Below are 11,987 nucleotides of genomic sequence, written 5' to 3' on the forward strand. Positions count from 1 at the left end.
TTTTACCACCACTGTTATATAATACAATGCATCGGTGCTCATGGTGTTCATAACGGGATTGTGTTCTTAATTATTTACTGACCGACGCCACATAGCTATAATACTGCCGAGTGCGTCGTTATACATACCACAAGACAAGCAGCCGCAGACTGGCGTAATGTAGAGGGGATGAACAGTAAACGTACGCAAAATACCCTTTCAATCGCATTTAGAAAGATAAAACATGCAACATTTGGTCACAAAAAATATCGACAATGATTCACCAACAGCACTGGAGCATGCGCAGACAGTGACAACAAACAACGGGGCTATTCACCGTGACGCCTGTATTACGTTCTCAAATTTCTGAAATGGTAAAACAAACAGGTTGGTTTGAGAGAAAATGAGACTTTGGCGAGAACCATAATTCACCGAGCTGCAGGCGCCTAAAAATGGCGATAAGCCAAAAAATCATTCTGTTGAGTATGTTCCCCATCTGGTGGGAATTCCACAACCGCAGTGGTTGTTTTGTTATCTCCTCTCATGACGACATGTCAGGTCGGCAAGAAACACGTGTTTATGCACCATCACGAAACGTCGCGAGATCTCGTTATGAGGTGTTTCGAATCACTGCAAAAAGTGTCTGATGAAAGAGAAACTAATGCGCCGATGGTATGCCCTGACGCTTCACAACTTCGGGAAGTGCTTCCTCCATGCCAGAGATATTAGAACTATCTTTTTGTTCAGGTGTAATTGTACTTACTGTAGCGTGTATGAAGGTACCCATTATTAATGGTACAAGAGTTCAAGCCAGTGTGTTCAATATAGCTTCGTGTTATACAGTCCCGGAATACTTCGGTGCGACTAGAATTGTGCATGTGTTCATTCATACTCTTGTGGGGCGGTGGGGTACCTTGGTGGTTGGTGCGTTCGCGCGTAACCTCAATGGTCCTCAATTCGATTCCCCATTAACGACTGCACATACTGGAACAAAAGCGTTATGTGTGCGGTATATGAGTGAGTGAGTGACTGAGTGAGTTAAATGATTAAAGCCTCTATTCTTCATGCCGAAAACTCGGGTTCGATTCTCGACATTTGTTGTTGAGTGAGTGAGTGAGTGAGTTTAGGCCGACCTCAACAATATTGCAGCTATGTGGCGGCCGTCTGTAAATAATTGAGTCTGGACCAGACAATCCAGTAATCAACGGCATGATCATCAATCTGCGCAATTGGGAATCGATGATATGTGTCAACCAAGTCAAGCATAGTCGCCTTTTTATGGCATGAATGAATTGCTAAAGGCCTATTCTTCCCCGGACCTTCACGGGAAGAGTCTGGACCAGACAATCCAGTGACCTCACTGAGGCCAGACTATGATTATTATACTTTTGTTGATCGGTATTCACTGGTACGTCCTTAGTGATTCGATGGATCCATCTGCATCTATCGCATGAATGGGTGAATCTGGTTTGACGCCGCTTTTGATACTTTCCAACAATATCACTGCAGAGGACGCCAGAGCAATGTACAAATGTACAGAGTAGCCGTTTATGGCAAGCATACTGAAGACATGCGACTAACGGGATCTCCTCACTGGCTTGCTTTACATCATCGTATTCCGGTTGAGTAGATCGGTGCTCATGGTGTTGATCACTGGATTGTCTGTCCCGATGAATTAATATAGAATAGAATAGATGCTCATGCTGTTGATCACTGGACTGACATATTTAAAGACCGCCCCCAGCTGGAATATTGCTGAGTGCGGTGTAAAGCAACAACCATTCTATGGCTGGCATTGAGACTTCTGTGAGAGGTGACCGAAATGAGAAAGATCGAAGCTCGTGATGCCTCTCACTGGATTATGTCGATTCTTAACAGGACCCGAGAAGATACGGGGTAGAACTGGACATAAGCGACCCGTTCATACCGTATGAGACGACTAGCTCCATCTGGTGGTCAGGTTGGCTGACTTGGCTGAGACGTGTCATCGTATTACAAGTATGTCGTTCGATGCTCATGATGTTGATCACAGGGTTGTTTGGCTCAGACCCGATTATTTATAGACCGCCATGCAGCTGGAATATTCAGAGTAAAACGAGAAACCAAGAAATCGATTATTTACAGACCGCTGGTCGTATAACTGCAATATCCCTGAGTGCAGCGTAAAACAATAGGCAAACAAACCATCTTCCTCCACGTGGCTGTATAAGACAACAACGCTACAATGAAACCGATTTTGTCTCACTGTAGAGGAAGTGAATGCAATAACGAAATGTTTACCATCATTTTAGCATTTAAGTATTCATAATTACGTTTATACATAACCCATATGTGTTCTCAAAGACTTCCACAGAAACGTAATATATCTTGAAATACATCTTGGCCGTTAACAGCCATTACATATAGATTAAGTCACAGTTAGAGCTGCAATGCAAACACAAAGTTTGGCCAAGTTAACCAATTCCTTTTCCGTGCGCAGGAAGCTAAACACACCAACAACAGTTCCGCACCAAATGTCACCTGCACACAATATCCCTGCACACATTCAGCATAAATCATATGTTAAAACGACAGCAATGCATAAGCATTCACAATATGGTTGGTTTTAATTACTGGATCGATATACATTACAATGCACAGAATTCTTACAGAAAATCAACCAATCACAGCTCTCAGATGACTCTGTCTACGCTACGAAAAGTGCTTGTTAAATGAGTTTGATTTGTTGTAATCTTGGTCTGTAAGGGTCGACATTGCAGCATGTCGTCACCATTAAACTGGCAGAGCTGTAGCATGTACAGCGGACATGGTAAATCGCTCGGTCTGTATATTGATTGCACGCACGTGGCGAGGCATATGTCTATTATGAGTCGTAACACGATAATATGCCAACTGTTGCGTAATTAATACGCACCTTGCAACAGCGTTATGATATAGCCAACTGCATTACGGTAAATTCTTATATTGTGCAATAGCACTTATATTATAGAGGGCCGCACAATCATTAGACATGTCAAACAGCCGTCAATGGCGATTTGTCGAGTCCGTCGCTTCAAACGGTGGCCGCTAGGGGGAGCTTTGTTCAGTCCGTCGCCTTCATACGTCGGTCAATAGGGGGCGCTGTGTCCGGCCAGGCACGTCAATACGTTGGTCAGTAGGTCGGAGCAATTATAACAACAATCAGACAGATTTCTCGGCATCAATTATTTACGTACCTACTGCGAGACAATCGATGACGAACTGAACGTTACCAGCGTCGACATCCGTGGTAGACTTCTGTCTTTGATGTAGATGCTCACGGAGAGCGATTTATTGTCAGTGGAAGAAAACAGTTTCTGTACTGTAAATTTGAAATTAAAGATATTAGACTGCTTGCCAGATTGTCTTGTTTTATCAAGAATGTGTATATGCTGTTTTTCACCGCACAAGAATCACATCATCAATGACTACACACTCTAACCAAGTCAAAACATTGATTGCACAACAGTCTCGTTTCTTGTTGACTGATTTCCGTCCTACTGCGTAACGTAGTGCAATAACCAGTCCAGAATTCTTACATTAATTCATTTAAGTGGACACATAAATATTAATCAGGATGATCTGATAATCTAGCTCTGACAAACGGAAACGTGGAAATGGTGGAAATCTCAAAACGAAGCTCTGCCGCTAGAAAAGTTTGGCGGCCTAGTGCGGAAATGATATCATATCAATCTCACTGTGTGTTACCGAACTACACTGAGCAAGCGCATACACATAGCAGGTGTAACCAGTGAGCCAGATGGAGTGTGAATTATTTTAAGACCTCATCATACCGGGACAGTCAGTGACGTCTTAGTTAAGATCATACTGCCCACACCTCGCCATAGAATATCGAAATAGCGTGATATTATTAAAGTTTGAAATTAAAAATCATTTGTAAACACCATTTCTTATGAAACAATGAATTGGAATTCTGTGTAACCAGACGTGTTTGTCATATTTTTCACTTTCACACAAGAAAATTCGGAGCAGCTGAAACGTAGGTCATTGTCTGAATAGGTTACTGAGACTCATGTTTCAGTATGACAAAGATATGATCAGTGGATGTCATCGCATGCTTGGAGAGACACACGTAAAGGTCCAGGTTAGACTCTTCATCTAACCTTGCTTGTCGAAAGAAACGACTAACAGGATTGTCTGGTCAGTCTCGCTGATTTGACTGAAACGTAGCATCGTATCCCAATAGCGTTTAGTCGATGCTCATGATGTTTATCACTGGATTATTCTGTTCCAGACTCGACTGATTACAGACCGCCACCTTATAGCTGGAATATTGCTGCGTGCGGCGTTGAACAACAAAACAATCAACAACAGCTGATGAGAGATAAGAATTTTCTTTTTGAAAACAAAGATATACCGTTACTGATCATGTCAGTTGGAAATATTTTGGTTTTGTGTGACGTACAGTCGTGTGGCCATCACCGCTTTTTCCAACTCAGTCTGATTGTTTCTCGGAATAACTCAATTGCGATCTGACATTAGACGCCTACATCGCGTCTCTCGCGAGACACTGCGAGATATTTGATCGCGCTCTGCAAGGCATAGTCACATGGTTATATGCCAAAAACATCACACATATCTCATTTCGTTTCTAATGTACGTATAACCAGCTTATAATATACGGATAATTTTCAGCTTTTCTGGTAAGTCTGTTGACTGACTGACTGTTGTCTGTACAGACGTATGTCTGTTCACAAAGATGACTACATATATAAATATATATATATTGGTGTATGAAAATGCAGTGGCTTTGAATGACATTTAGAAAGGATCGACCTGGAGGAGAATATTATGGATGTAAACTTTTGTAATATGAATAACGTCCAGCATACGATACGAAGTTGTTGCTTAGCATTTAGAAGTGATGCACGCAGACGTTTTGAATGTCAGCTCTGCAATAAGGACTGTGAAGATTCGGGGGGTATTTTCACTCCTCCATGAGATGAATAGAAACTACGAAACAGATCGCTAAATACACACACACACACACACACACACACACACACACACACACACACACACACACACACACATGTGAAACACCCAGTGGTGAGATAACAATGGTGGGCACTTACGAGAAACCAGTAGTTATTGAATGAGTATACTTTTACGGCACTGTTTGCAATATTCCAGCAATATCAGGGCGAAGGACACCAGAAATGGGCTTCATACATTGTACCCATGTGGGGAATCGGACCCGGGTCTTCGGTGTAATAGGCAACGCTTTATCCACTAGGCTACCCCATCGCCCCAGGAGACATATTGGGAGTTGTTGGTAATGCGCAAAATGAAGACAAATCCTGGCATACTTAGAGCTGAAAGGTAAAGAAGAATATTGATTGATGATGGACTAGAGAGGACAGACTGCGTTTGAGGGGTGGAGGCCTGTGCCCATAATTGATGATGGACTAGAGAGGACAGACTGCGTTTCGGGGGTGGAGGTGTGTGTGCATAATTGATGATGACTAGAGAGGACAGACTGCGTTTGGGGGGGATGGAGGTGTGTGCCCATAATTGATGATGGACTAGAGAGGACAGACTGCGTTTCGGGGGTGGAGGTGTGTGTGCATAATTGATGATGGACTAGAGTGGACAGACTGCATTTGGTGGGGGGTGGGGGGGGGGTGGAGGTGTGTGCCCATAATTGATGATGGACTAGAGAGGACAGACTGCGTTTGAGGGGTGGAGGCCTGTGCCCATAATTGATGATGGACTAGAGAGGACAGACTGCGTTTCGGGGGTGGAGGTGTGTGTGCATAATTGATGATGACTAGAGAGGACAGACTGCGTTTGGGGGGGTGGAGGTGTGTGCCCATAATTGATGATGGACTAGAGAGGACAGACTGCGTTTCGGGGGTGGAGGTGTGTGTGCATAATTGATGATGGACTAGAGAGGACAGAGTGCGTATTGGGGGTGGAGGTGTGTGCCCATAATTGAGCTAACTGATGATAGTGAATTATGGTGAAGTAATTGCCTGATAAATGGGTAGACCTGATTATAGAATCAGAATGTGTCTATTTGTTACGTATAGGTGCAAATGGAACCTGTTGATGAGGCGGTCAGACTCGGTAGTTAAGTTGATCCATGTCGACGTGTGTTGTGTCATCGTGTGTCATGATGCCGACTCGATTTATCACAGACTCCCCAGAGGTCCTTCATATAGAGACTCGGGGAGTTTATATTGAATATTGGGCAACTTAATTCCATGTAGATGTCAAGAGTCTGATTCATTGAATTGCGCCTTTTTCATCCTGACGAACGGTATGTATATGGTTCACTATACCTGGCGTGTGATACACCTCCTCTCTCTCTCTCTCTCTCTCTCTCTCTCTCACACACACACACACACACACACACACACAGGCATACAACACCGATATGTCTATGAAAATAGAAAGCTCAGCTACATAGTTTTCACAATATATGTGACTAGTACAGTCGGCAAGCTGATTAGTGACTAGTACAGTGACTAGCTGCCGACAGATTTCGCCAAGGCATTGTAAGTTGCTTCAGTTTTTGATAGACGGACAGGCAGACATTTCATTTCGTTTTTTCTATAAAGATCTAATCATCATTTTAATATTAAAACAAATCACTGACCTGATGAACGTCTGATGAAGTGAGTATCCTGATCTGACAGATACAATATGCATATTTTCACACAACCATTAATAAAAAGTCTTTGTTTCTGAAAGACCGAGGCGACTTTGATCTAAATTGCCTGTAAATTTTAAATAATTAATGTCATATCTGCGTCATAAATGCAGGAAAATCAGCGTAATGTGATCGTAAAAAGACGCACTCCCAAACTCGAAGCTAATAAAACACGAACGAATTACCCCAACAAATTCGATTCCCGAAGCTCCGTTAAAGAAAGACCGTGAAGGCCGGGGTATCGTTACTTTACAGCCCGTGTCGCTCGAAAGTCGAGGATGTTCCTTTTCATGGCGCTAATAACTGTGCTGAAATCCCACCGATTGTTATCGCTTTCTTTATTGCCGAGTGCGACGTAAAACTAAACTCACTCGCTCACTAAAACTTTCTAAATACTAAATCAGGAAACCTTCCAGGGGCGTATGCAAATAACAAGATACGTGTGTGCATCTTTCTACACGCCCGTGTGCGGGTGTGTGTGTGTGTGTGTGTGTGTGTGTGTGTGTGTGTGTGTTTAAGTGCGTAACGTGCGTGCACGTAAGAGTACATATGCGCATGAATCCACTCATATACTTGGCATATGCATTCTCAGAATTTTGCGTTTGCTGAAAACAGTGTTAAATATTAAGACCAGCCATTTCTGATATGAGTGTCACGAATGTATACTCCTCGGGGAGTTGAATGCACGGTTGACGGTTGACATGGCTTAAACAACACGATTTACAAATATATTCAAAGTGTATAGTTATCCTCATTATTATTGAAATATGTCAGTGTGTATTGTTCAAGACTACATCAACAAATCCACCTTGCAGGTATTTTAGGTAAGCCGCTTTTAGCAATATTCCAGTAATACCAAGGCTGATGACACCAGAAATGGACTTCGAACCAGGGTCATCGGCGCAACAATCCACTATTCACTCTTTTAGGTGCTGAGAGACGTCCTCACGAACGGGTGGTGAGGCTGGGTGACTTAATAACATCAATACTACTTGTCCAACATTATTATGCTGGAATATTGCTCAAAGCGGCGTAAAACTATACTCAGTCAGCCAGTCAGTAAGCTGCGTCATTCAGTCGTGAGTGCTTCATATTATGCCACTGGAGTCGGATATGTCGTTATGACCTATCTTTCCCAGTGTCATGAGCTGAACATTAATGTCTTGTTGAGAGGTACATTAAAGTCACTTTGAGCTGCCATTAATGACATGTTGAGCTGAGCAACAGTGTCATGCCGGAATTGCCACAAATGTCATATTGTTATGTTAAGCTGGACATCAATGTCATATTGGGCTGGGTAGCACTGTCGTAATGAGATGGGCATTAATGTTGTGAGCTGAGAGACAATGTCACGTTGAGCTGAGCAGTAATGTCATGTTCAGTTGGGTGATTACTGAGCTTGATAGTAATTTCATATTGAACAGGACAGCAATGCCATTCTTACACGAGAAGCAGTGTCCTGCTGAATACGTGCATTTATGTCATGTCGAGCGGGACACTAATGTCGTGTTGAGCTTTGCAGCAATGTCATGCTGAACATATGCATTAATGTGGCATCGAGATGGGCATTAATATCACGTTGAGCTGAACATTAATGTCATGTTGATCTAGGAGGTATTGTAAAGTCGAGTATACACTGCAATTTTATGAGGATCTGGGCAGTAATGTCATGTTAAACTAAACGGTAATATATCGAGCACCTAGGCAGAACTTTCGGCAGTTACCACATAGACGTGCTCATACAATCAGCGAAAAAAAACATTAATCAAAAACGAGGATCAAGGATTTTCTATAGCTGTAAGTGACCTAATATCTGTTTACAGAGATAGGGAGACAGAAATAGTCAACGGACATGATTTAATTATATTTCTGCACGAAAGGTCAAACAAGAGCCGCTTGAGATCAGGCCGAGTGTTGAGTCTTCTCCGATATCTGTGGTAGCGATATCCATGAGCCGTGACGAAGATCACGCGCACTTGTGTACTCAATAAATAGAAATCGATTAACTTCGTTTAACGGATTTCAAGGGGTACACTTGTCACGGAGTCTAGGCATCTTGTCTGATGAAAGAGATCGGAGCCGGTGTGATGCTTTACACCATTTTCCGCAATCTATCCCCATTTATCTGAAGTGTTAATCCGACAACCGGTAGTTTTGTGGTTAAAGCGTTCGCTTGTCGCTCCGGGAGACCGGGTTCGATACCCCGCATGGGGCAATAGGTGTAGCCCATTCAAATCTTCCTGTTAAATTTATAAACGGAAATTAAAAGTTCTTTGTTTACAATTGAGCAACAGTTCTGATGTCCAAACGTGAACTTTTGGCATAAAAATACAGAGTTTGGCCTATGCCACTGCAAAGGAAATGATGAGAAGAGCAAGGTGATGTCGGAGAAATGAATCATTCATACTAGTGTGCAATAAGGTCACTACATTAATGCCAGAGACGAGCATGTATGATTTGATCAATCTGCTACCGAAATTTATGTCAACATGTCTGTAGATATTAGAGTGATTAAGAATTATATTAATGAATTTCGATAGTATACTATCCAAACTTTATTAAGGGTCACCATTTTAAGTTAATTTAAGGGTAATACATCAAAATATTTTTATCTGCTAAAATGCACAAATAAAATATTGCGCGTAGACAGGCTTATGGAAGAAAAGTCCCAGTTAATTACAAGAAAATCACAGGAGATATTAATCATTTAGACGACTCATTAAAATGAGTGCTTTTGACAAGACAGAGACGTCAAAAATCAATAAAATAAATTCAATGTTAAAAAACACAACTTTCAACAGAGGGTGGATTATCTATCTGACGCGATCACAGACTTGCTTTGTAGATTCATTCTTATGCCAGTTTCTGGATGTCTGCCAAAGGAAGAGAATTCCAAACCTCAGTAAGAGTATTGCCGTCTGGCAACTGGCATGAGGACAGGACGTAGGTAGGGGGCGATCTGTAGTTCATTCAGCACGTGATATGACTGGGTTGGAGAGCTAGTGGTCGGGTAATTCCTACCTCAGTAAGAGCATTGGCGTGTTCCTGTAAAGTTGCCATGAGGATGGGACGTTGTAAAAGATCGATGTGGGATTCATTCCATATGTGATATGATGGGGTGGATAAGCTGGTGACCATGTTGGCCGCTGCATACAGACAATGGCACCTAGATGGCATCAACGACCCATCCTGACTCGACGAAGTCGTGAGTTGTCGTCCATGAGGATGACGATCGGTTCGAATGCAACAGCATATGCCATGTGGTAGGACAATGGAGCCAGGGCTTCCGGTTTTATTGATCCCAACTCATATCATGATGGAGACTAATTTATTCCACTACTTTTACGTTTTGATTTGTTTCTCTTCGCTTTCAACCAGTGAAGATGCAGGTTAGAATAGGCCTTCAGCACCCCGTGCTTGTCGTAATAGGCGACTAACGGGATCCACTTATATTAGTTGGCACATGCTATCGTATCCCAGCTGGGAGATGGAAGATCATGCTGTTGATCACTGCTAGAGCAACGTAGATGGAAGATCATGCTGTTGATCACTGCTATAGCAACGTAGATGGAACATCATGCTGTTGATCACTGCTATAGCAACGTAGATGGAACATCATGCTGTTGATCACTGCTATAGCAACGAAGATGGAAGATCATGCTGTTGATCACTGCTATAGCAACGAAGATGGAAGATCATGCTGTTGATCACTGCTATAGCAACGTAGATGGAACATCATGCTGTTGATCACTGCTATAGCAACGGAGATGGAAGATGATGCTGTTGATCACTGCTATAGCAACGTAGATGGAAGATCGTGCTGTTGATCACTGCTATAGCTGGAATATTGCCGAGCGCAGCGTGAAACATCAAACCTACCAAAACGCCATTTACGCAAAATCCGGGCACGATTTTCTTTGAAAGCTTTTATTACTTTAATGGTAGTGTTGGTTACCTTAACGTCTTTATTTCCATTTTTATTCCCACTCTACAACGTATCTAGTACAGTAATATGCATGTGCTCACTCATATACACACATATATGCATACATATGCATAATTATGCATACATGTGCACATACATATGTAAGCAGGTAGTTGTACCTTTTTATTTACTTTCGACTGAAAAGGATGGGTGGATTTATAGACAGGTAATCTTAATTCCGGTAATCATGTACATGGCTATTACAGTCCAGTGTAACAGAGTATACATAATTTTAGTCGCCATTGGAAGGTGGGTTAAAGACAGATATAGTAAGGTCATGTATTCGTGCAGAAAGGTAAAACATAATTTTATGATAAAAAGGTATATGTGTTTCCTTTTGCTTGGAAGGTATGTTTACAGGATGAGAGATTAGCTTTTGTCAATCATGCACATACAGTCAAAAATATAAAGATGTTCGTTCATTTCCTTTCAATAGATATCTTAGTTGACCTTGTCGTATACTCATATACTACAGCCATAAAATTAGCATATAAAATGTACGTATTTTCCCCTTTCTATTAAAAGGCATGTTTTCATGTAGGTAGTTCAAATTAATCCAGTCGTGTGTATAGATAATACAGTCATATACTACATAGAGGTGTACATGTTTTTCCCATCTATTGAGAGGTATACATTTCGGATGGGTAATCAATGGTCGCCATTGGTGTAGACAAATATTTGCGATGTTTCTAATGATAAACCCTTATGATGATAATGCCTATCTTAGCCATATATAAACGAGGGACAAATTCCTTGATACAGCTCACTTAAGGTGAGATATGTAGCATATTATAATCATCTGATTTCGTTTCGAATAATCTGTAAAAAGATGACCAAAAGGAGAAAAGGTGTACAATATCAAGTTTTGGTGTCCACTCTAAAATGCTCTACCTCAGCTACCAAATAGCTCACCCATTCACTTAGTCACACTTTCCCATCCATCCATCCATCCTTGTCGATCTACTCCATCACCACCGCTCGCTTGCCAGCCTCAACTCATCCAGCTCTCCATCAGTCGAGCGATCAGGGCTGTACAGCGCTTGATGAACTGTGTATCAGCATAAGGGCAAGCTAATCGATTAATGCAGTAAGCTTCTACAGGGAAAATGTTTTATTCAATACACAGCATCATAGTTCTGCAGATTAACACATTGTCGACTGTCTACTGTAGAGAGTGTCACAATTGAAGCATGTACTACCCGCTTTACTGAAGCCTGGAACAGGTGGGACTGTTGGTAGAGAGTGTTACAACTGAAGCATGCAGTACCCACTTTACTGAGGTCCAGAACAGGTGGTTCTGTTGGAGAGCATAATACAGCTGAAGCATGC

This window comes from Haliotis asinina, chromosome 1, assembly GCF_037392515.1.
Source record: "Haliotis asinina isolate JCU_RB_2024 chromosome 1, JCU_Hal_asi_v2, whole genome shotgun sequence".
Classification (NCBI taxonomy): Eukaryota; Metazoa; Mollusca; class Gastropoda; order Lepetellida; family Haliotidae; genus Haliotis; species Haliotis asinina.